Here is a 9,466-nt window from a genome sequence, read left to right as displayed (position 1 = left end):
TTTCTGGTCTGTTCTTTGTGTCTCAAGTACCTCAAGGCAACTGTGTTGCTGCCAGTGGCCCATGGACTTGAGGCAAACATTTTTGGCTTTTGGACTGAATTGTTACTTAGGCTGGACTCCTTTATAAAATGAGAAAAATCGAACATTCTCGATTTTGTGGTTAAGGCCAAATGAGATACCTATAAAAGGACCTATCACAATGCACGCCTTCAATAAAGGCCAAGTGAGTCGAGTAACGTTGTTAAGGCTGCTTTTGAAGCAGCACTTGAACGTGAAAGGTGAGCAGATTTCTTGCTGCAGCACTAGTAGTCTTTGCATGGATACCTCCTTTCAGGCGCTAACAGGTGCTAGCTAGCCTGATTCCCCCGTCCCCTGTCATCCTGCTTCCAGTCCCTGAAGCAGTCACAGCCGCGGCCCGACCGAGTCCAAACACACAGCACAGCGTTAGCCCACCTTCAGGAGTGCAGACTCGGCGCAGGCGCAGACTCCCGTGGCAGGGTAAAAAGCCCAGGTGGAGCTTCGAGGAAAGGAAGTACGCCCTCGCCGCCTGCTGCTGGGCCAATGGGGCTGTTCGGCTTCTCCGCAGGCCTATGAGGCGGGGCGGGAGGCGGGGCGGAGGGCGGAAGAAGCTGTTCTCACGTGAGTAGGGGGCGGGGAGGGCGGGGGCAGGGCGGCTGGGGAGGCCCAGGCGGCGGAGCCTCCGGGACGGCGAACGGCGGGCGGCGGAGGAGGAGACGGCGGGTCGGGTAGGGCCGCGTTTCCCCTCCTCCTCCCATCCTCCTATCCACCAAGCCCGGGGGAACCTGTGACAGTCCCTGCTGGGGGCCCGGCTGTGTTCTCATCCCGCGGGGCTGGGCCGGCCAGACTGCGCTCACCTCCTTCGACGAGCCGGGTTCTGAGGGGAGCCGTGATTGGGGGGAGGGGGAGCTGTGGCGGAGGGGAGAGGGCGCATGCGCAGGCGGGAGCACTCTCGCAGCCCCTGCCCAAACCGGTTCCCCCTGTCTGGGTGGGTGTCTGTCTACCGAGTCCTGGGCTTGCTGCAGTCCCTCTGACCCACAGGCAAAGCCGGATTGTCTCTCGACTTTCAAATTTGGGGCCAGGTCCTTTTTGGGAATCTGGCTGCTCCCTCCGCCTCAGTTTCTCCCTCTTACCAGTTGATGAGGACTTCAGCTGGCTTGGGCCTCAAGCTAGCTTCGTGGGCTGCGCCAAATTTGAAAGACTTGCTTTCTTTTACTGCTGGCCTGCCAACTTGTACTGATCTTTCTGTCTCATTTTCCCACCTGCGGTTCAAGTGTCTCGCTCTCCCCATGTCCTTTAAGTATCTGCTCCCAGTACCTTGTTGCTGCGTCTTGGTTCTCAGCAACCCTTAGGGTTTTTCAGGTGTTGAGCCAGAGGATAACCCCAGACTAGTAAGAGTTCGCTGTCCATTGCCTAGTACTACTTTGGTCCCTGCTCTTCTAACGACTGTTAGCATCTGCACCTGTTTTACAGGCATCTCCGTATTTAAGCTTTCTCGGAGACTCCTTTATCGTGGAAGCAAAAGTGCTAGAAGACCGTGTTAAGTGATCATGCTACTAGTGCTTCGTTAGTTTAAAATCGTGTTCCAACTTGAATTTGAAATCTTTTGGCTTTTGTGGTTTTTATTAGTAGGGGGAAAAAAACTATCGGGCATGGTTTCACCATTCATTTGATTTTTTTTCATCCGTATAAACACCTGTGTTCCCGTACATGTGCCTGGAATAGTGTAATGTTTCTGTTTCTAGCTGCTTTGTTTATTTAAAAAGAAAACAATGGAGGGTGAATTGCACTGTGTTTATCACATTAAACTGATGTTTGAAAAGTTGAAAAAAAGTTAAATGCCAAGGAAGTACACATTAAACTTCTTTTAAATGAAGGACCTGTTGGCCTCAATTCAACGTGTATAAGGTGCTATTTTAATATATATTGAAGGTTTTTAAGTAGAGTTTACTTATAAAAACTAATAATATGGTAAAGCGTTCTTTATGTTCTTCCTTTATCGATCTCAGATCGTATTAGATTTGTATCCATGACTGTTTTGTATTTACTAGTAACATTTAAAATTTACATGTAGCTTGAATACAGGTTAACTCAAATTCCTAATTAAAATTGAACTATTGCTATGTTGTAGTGTACTTCTTTTCTGTTTTATAACCCAGTTTACTGTTGATTAAGTTAGGTCATTGGTGTTAAAGCATATGTTTGTTTGGATAGTTAACCTACAACTTTTGTGCTTTTTGGACTTACTGGAATAGTGTTTTATTAGCTGTTGACACGTCCTTAATTTGAGTTGAGTAGTAATTTAGTGGGACACTGAGAGTGAAGACACCTGTTTCCTACCTTTTACATTACATATTGAAAGAAGTGCATTGTGCACATTATCTACACGAAGAGACATGAGTTCCTCCAAATATATATCAACTTTACAGCCCAGATTCTTTGAAGAAGTCATTTTCTTTTGAGTGTATTTCCAGTTAAACTTTCCAGCCCAAATTCTTTTTAAGAAGTCACTGTTATTGACCGTCTTTCCAGCTAATGTGTAGCCTATTTTGAAGGTCTCATCATTTTGCAGTAATTAAACAAGTGATCTTTGAGTACAGGCTTCAGAAAATAATCAGTTTAAATCAGTGCTGCTGTTGAGTGTCTTTATAGACAGTGGTGTGCTGAAGTTCTGGTGTAGGCTACCCATAATATCTTTGTAGTTTTCAGTGTAATCAGATATGATTAGACTTCTCAAGCATGTGGAGTAAATGAACTCATAAATAATCTTTCATAGAGTTAGAACTTAAATATCGAAGTGCTGATTTAACCAACATACTTAAAGAAGGGTTTGGCATGACATTTGGGTACTTTGTATGCAACTGCCTTGTTTTATTGGTTTTCCATAGTTAGATCCCAGAAAGAAAATCCAAGGCCAAGGACTCAAAGTCGGTGGGCAGCAACCTAACAGCTATTTCCTTTTTGCATAGATTGGTTACCCAGTCCATCCCCCACCCTCTACCTTCTGTGCTGCGTTGTTTCTGAGAGATATTGATTCTTTGGAAAACTTTTAAGTCAAAATAATACTGGATAGACGGTTAAGCTTAAAACCACTCTTATTGACCGTAATAACTTTGTTTCTCTTCCTATACAGAAACTGAACAAATATGACAGTTTGCAAGTCATGACGAACACTTTAGTTACAGAATTTAGCCTGGAAGTTTCCCTCTTAAAAGCAACCAGTATTTCTGAGGCAGTCATCAATGAGACTCTCTTGACGATTGCCTTTCCAGCATAGTAGAGTTTTATGAGGCCTAACTTTTCCCCCAAATTCCTTTTTTTGTGGATCACATGTAAAAATAAAGCCCTTATTTCTAAGTTCATACCTGACGTTAAATAGTATATACTACCATGCCCTCTGAAGCAGGAGGTGTATCTTCTTAAATATATGGTTGTGCTGCCAGATTGGGAGGTCCACATCACTCATGAGAGTCCACGCATGGTTGTTTCAGATCTCCAGTTAAGGTTGCATCACCTTTTTATGTTATAAATCACCACTCCTAGGAATCCATTAATCTTTGTAGGAATACGTTTTTCTCCATGCTAAAATCTGTTATTTCTTTAGGTACATTAGCAAACTAGAGCCTGTGGTAACTTTAACAAAATGTTACTAACTCTAAAGCTTTAACAATAATTTGACTATTTAAAAAATTTATTTTATATATAATATGTAAAATTTATTAAATATAATAATTATTTCATATATACTTATAGGTATACAAAATGTATATTATAATTTATATTTAAAATTATAAATATAAAAATTTATATTTTATGTATAAAGTATACAAAGTTATAAATATGTAACATATAATTTTATATATTTATAATTTTATATACAATATATAAAGATTATACATATATTTCCTTATTTATACATTTTGGAAATTACAACCAACAACCTGTGGTTATAATCTCATTTTCCCTTTTTTTTTTTGAAGATGGCCCTTGTATCAGAAAAAGGAATTGATATACAGAATCTTTTGGGGGGAGCATATTTTAAATATCATCATGGGTATTAAGAGACAGCATGCAAGGCTAAATTGGATTAAATGTTGGGGATTTGTATAATACTACTGAGAAGAGCTTTGAGTTAATCATTTTCATGTTTTTTATTGTAGAGGTAATAAACTGTTTTATGCCCTCAGAGGATGCTGATGAACGGATTCTGGCAATGTAAGAGTAGGAACGTGTCATGTAAATCTCTTTTGCTGTGACACACCATTTTCTGTGAATAGACATCTGATATATCTATACAAGAGAAATGGTTATATCCTTATTGTAGTTACCTGTTGAATTCTCTATGAATTGAAGAAAAATCTGAAATCTGTCTAACCTCAAAAGCTAATACTTCTTTGCAAAAATTATTCCCTAGCAGAAACAAATCTTTATAAATTTTTTGCTTTTGGTTGTGAGAACCAATCTTTTCAGATAGGTTTAAAAACATCTATGGAACTTAGTATTTGTGAATTTTTTAATATTCTCACACAGTGTCTATTCCAGTACTGTGATGAAAATGTGTAATAAATGTTTGCCCATCCCTTATTCAACACACTTGTCCTATGTTCATCAGCCTTGTGTAATTCTGGCCATCTTATATCAGAAGGTGCAGAAAACAAGTGTGGATCCACCAACCATTTGTGGTTTGGATACACACTTTTCCCTAAAAGTAAAAAAGAGGTTATAGTAAAGAGGGTGCCCGGTTGGCTCAGTTGATTGGGCATCTTCCTTCGGCTTAGGTTGTGATCCCGTGGTCCTGGGATCAAGCCCCACTGTGGGCTCCCTGCTCAGCGGGAGCCTGTTTGTCCCTCTCCTCCCTCTCTGTGATCTGTCTCGCTCTCTCTCTCACTTTCTGTCTCTCTCAAATAAATTTTAAAAATTCATACTTCCAGATATATAAAGTACTAATGTAAATCATTATGCCTTAGGAATCTGTTCAGGAAAAAGAGAAAACTTTTTTTTTTTTTCCTTCAAATCTATACTAGGGAGGGCAGACATAATCTGACTTTCTGAATGAGCTAACTTTCATTGTTCCCAGAAATAGGTTTCTATTGTGGAAATGGCATCCGAATAATTTAAATCTTTAGTTTTGGAGATACTGTGTTGAGGTGGCATAAAGTCATCACACCGTGAGTTCTGGAAAAAATTAAAGTGGTGTTTCCTGAAATATCCATAGGAACATAGGGAAACCACCTACATTTTCCCCCCTTTTAGCTGTCAGCAGTACTGCATTCAGATAATCAACTCAGAGTTAAATGAATTATTTTATGTCCATTTCTTCCACTCTTAACCTCCTGTACCCTTCATCTTGAGGTGTCAGATATAGGGGGTGAGTGTGAACATTGGAATCAGAAATACACAGATATCCCAAGTCTTGTACTTACTGTGTGACTAAAGGTAAGCTACTTAATACCTCTGAGATGCCGTTTCTTCATTTACAGAAATGGAACTGATTATGCTTACATCATGGGTTAAGATTGGACAGCACCTGGCATCTCCCCACCCTCTTCCTGATTACTCCCAATGAAGAAAGAATAGAAATGTTCATTCCTCTTTTTTCTCATAAGAGAAAACTGAAGCTACAACATTGTTTAAGTCACATCAGGAAGGACCAAGGAGTTAATTTTTTTTAAAATATTGTACCAGACTATTAACTTTACTAAAGCTTTGTTACTCACGACAAAGTGAAAAGTAACTCTGGAAACACTAGTTGTCTTCTTTGGGCCCTTTACTAATTTTGTGAGTTTTACCTTAAAGATCCTAAAATGTTAACAGTTGGGCTTTAAAAACTTGTATAACCAGGACGCCTGGGTGGCTCAGTTAGTTGGGCATCTGACTCTTGATTTCAGCTAAGGTCATGATCTCAGGGTCTTGGGATGGAGCCCTGCATTGGGCCCCCCCTTCCCTGAAATAAATAAATCTTTAAGGAAAAAAAATTGTATCGAACAACAAATGGATAAACAAAATTTAGTATATATACTCCATAGTATATTACTCAGTCTTAAATAGAAAGGAAATTAGGACACATGCTATAACATAGGTGAACTCTGAAGACGTTATACCAAATGAAATAAGCCAGCCACAAAAGGACAAATATTATGTGATTCTGCTATTTTTATGAGGTACCTGAAATGGTCAAATTCATAGAGAAAGAATAGTGTGTTTGTTGCCTGGAGGAATGGGAGTTAGTATTTAATGGATATAGACTTTCAGTTGGGGAAGATAAAAGAGTTCTAGAGGTGGATGGTGGTGATAGTTGCACAATAATGTGAATGTACTTAATGCCACAAAATGTACACTTAAAAATGGGTAAAATAGTAATATATATTTAGCCACAATTTAACAAGATTAAAACTTTAAAATCTTTTTTAAAATTAAATATAAACCCTTCTGTCTTACAAATTTCTATATTCCTATAATTAAATTATCCTTTTAAATTTTTCTGGAATTGAACTAAAACAATCACTTTATAGTTGAAGGAAGTGAATTGCAGGTTAAAATTTGCCTGATGATGACTTTTAGATAACCTGGTTTTTCTTGCTTTTACTTGCTGTAGGCCCAAAATGATTGTTTTGTTTTCTTTTGTTTCTGGCTTACTAAGCTAAGTTGAAATTATTCAGAAGGCTTAAATTAATATGGTTCTCTTAGCTGACTAGAATAATTCAAAGAAACAGCCTCCAAATTCAGAGTTAGACTTCAAGAAAGACACATCTATTGTTTAGCAATTACTAGTGGTGGAAAGGAATTTATTTTTATAAAGAAGGGATGATTTTCCATTGAGTTTTGTTAAATTTGTCCCACCCTTCCCAGGGCTAGGCTGTGAGAAACTCATGTGAAAACTAGTGCAGGAAAACATCTGAGCCAAGGAAAAAAGAAAAAAGCTGAGATTAACATAGTGTGATTAAAAAAATAATAATAACTTCTTAGTATGCTGTTTAATTTTAAAGTGCTACAGACCCAGAGAAATTAGCCTGTTACAGCATCTTTGAGATTTGATTCTCTTCCTTCCTGTTTTGTCTTTTTCTGAACAGAGAGTAACCTTATCCATGTTTTAGATAGATACAACTGGTACCTAACATAGAGAATGGATTAGAATGGGGAGATAATGGAGATAAGGACACCAAGGAGAAGAGCTGCATTCCAGAAAAGGACAGAGGTGCCTACAGTTTTATGCGTGAACTTAAGCAGGTTATGGAACCTGTCTCAGCTTGAGTCTACTGAGTTCATTATAAGAAGTCAGTATCTGTTCAAGTTTATGTGAACATTAGAAATAATGCTTATATAGCTTTTTAGTACCGTGTTGGCCATATAATTGGTAGTAGGAACTAATAAGTATTACTGTTTCTTTATATTTAGCAAGATAACTTAAGTATCCCCTTTAAGATTCCCTAAAGCTGTACTCAGTTTGCTCGCTGATTGAGCAACAGAAATGATGGGTATTGTGAAGGAAGTGATGAGTGTTTTGGTCCGAAGGCAATCTAAGATCTATTTTTTGACTCAGTGTTAACTGGTTTTGAGTTTGACAGTTGGGAACTTGATGAAGAGTCAGCGAGGCACACTCAAAGATAGTCTTTTTGAGTCTCTTCATTCTAGTTGCCATCCATATCCATATCCCCAAGTCACATGTATATAGTGTAGCATATTTGTCATCTGTCCTCCTACCAGTTAAACACTGATTAAAGAGTATTATTCAACCAAATTTATGTAAGGCTGTTAGTAAACAAGGATATAAAGATAATACGAATAAAACCCAAGATCCCAGTCCACAAATAGTTCACAGGGACTGTCTGTGCTCATTGTATTCCCAGTGTTTACTGTAGTGGTTTTTATTTAGTAATTGTTTCTGGAATAAAATGATCAACCAATGTGTTGGAGTAGGGAAGAGGTATAATATTATTCTACTGTGTGATAAATGCTATAATTTTGTGATAGAATTAAAAAGCAAGCAAAAGCCTTAGGGAGCCCTTGAGAGAAATAATGAATATTGCAGAAAGGAAAGGGGGAGTTTGGATATTTGATTGTAACATAAGATTGCTGGTGAGGGAGAAGAACTACCTGGGGAAATGGAGACCTGTTCCTAGATTAGCAAACAACATGGGCAAAGGCTTGAAAGCATAAAAATGTATGACATATTTGGTGCATTTCTGGTATGGTTAGATAGAAGGAAATAAGACTAGAATGATAGACTGTTTCCCTGTTTTGAAGACTAATGAGAGTTGGGGTTTTATTCTGTTTTCAGTCAGGGGCAGTCAAAGGTTTTGAGGAAAGGGTGGGATATATGATCAGATCTAAATTTTAGATACTTGATAATCAATGACTAGGAAAAGTGTAGATTATTATTATTATTATTATTTTATTTGACAGAGAGAGAGAAAGAGAGAGCGCACAAGCAGGCGGAGTAGCAGGGAGAGGGAGAAGCAGGTTCCCTGCTGAGTAAGAAGCCTGATGTGTGGCTCGATCCCAGGACCCTGGGATCATGACCTGAGCTGAAGCCAGTTGCTTAGCCAACTGAGCCACCCAGGAGCCCCATAGGGAGAGTCTAGGAAAGTAAATTTATGTTTTAGTTGAAAGAGAATAGGGTACTCATGAGTCAGTGACATGAAGCATGTCGGAGAATAAGATTGGGGTGTTTTAGAACCAAAATCTATTAGTGTTCCAGGGGAGAACATCTCTGTCTTGGATCAGTAGTTGTTAACCAGGATAAGGAACCTATGAGGAAGAAAGAATATGTTTGTGTGGTTGACAGAGGTTTACATGAAATTGATTTTGAGATGGTCATGAATACATGTAGCAGAACTGTCCTGTGTATTCTCACAACATCCTTTGCATACCTCTATTATACCAAGCACTATATTATAATTTCCTGCTCATCTGTCCATTTTCTGTACCACTGTAAGCCTATCCTAGGTAAAGACTACCTATTATTCCTCACCATAACATTATACATAGTGCCTGGCACATGTCAGACACTTAATACAAAATAGAAAGGAAAACACAGGGGCACCTGGGCGGCTCATTTGGTTGAGTGTCTGGCTCTTGATTTCAGTTTAGGTCGTGATCTCGTCGGGCTCCGTGCTGGGCATGGAGCCTGCTTAAGATTCTCTCTCTCCCTGGGCGGCTCAGTGGGTTAAAGCCTCTGCCTTTGGCTCAGGTCGTGATCCCAGGGTCCTGGGTCCTCAGCAGGGAGCCTGCTTCCCCTCCCCCCCGCCTGCCTCTCTGCCTATTTGTGATCTCTCTGTGTCAGATAAATAAATAAAATCTTTTTTTAAAAAAAAGTTTTAAAAAAATGACTCAGAGAGTAAAATACTCAGGGCCACAGATGAGGTGTTTTGTGTGTGTGTGTGTGTGTGTGTGTGTGCGCGCGCGCGCATGTGTGTGTTTTTAAAGACTTTCTTTATTAGCACATGAG

The 9,466-nt window shown here is 39.3% G+C and overlaps 1 protein-coding gene across 2 annotated transcripts in view; it reads left to right on the top strand.

Annotated features, from left to right (window-relative positions):
* Positions 1 to 656: 656 nt before the first annotated feature.
* RABGAP1 (RAB GTPase activating protein 1) overlaps positions 657 to 9,466 on the top strand; it is a 153,091-nt gene continuing 144,281 nt past the window's right edge. The window contains exon 1 of one of the 2 annotated variants that reach the window (XM_059142079.1): positions 657 to 746. The gene's annotated coding sequence lies outside the window, so the exon portion shown is untranslated. The remainder of the gene's footprint in view (positions 747 to 9,466) is intronic. The other variant, XM_059142081.1, reaches the window with a different exon arrangement.

Source organism: Mustela lutreola, chromosome 12, assembly GCF_030435805.1.
Source record: "Mustela lutreola isolate mMusLut2 chromosome 12, mMusLut2.pri, whole genome shotgun sequence".
NCBI classification, from domain to species: domain Eukaryota; kingdom Metazoa; phylum Chordata; class Mammalia; order Carnivora; family Mustelidae; genus Mustela; species Mustela lutreola.
The sequence above is the reverse complement of the archived record's forward strand: the minus strand, read 5'-3'. Positions and strand labels throughout refer to the sequence as shown.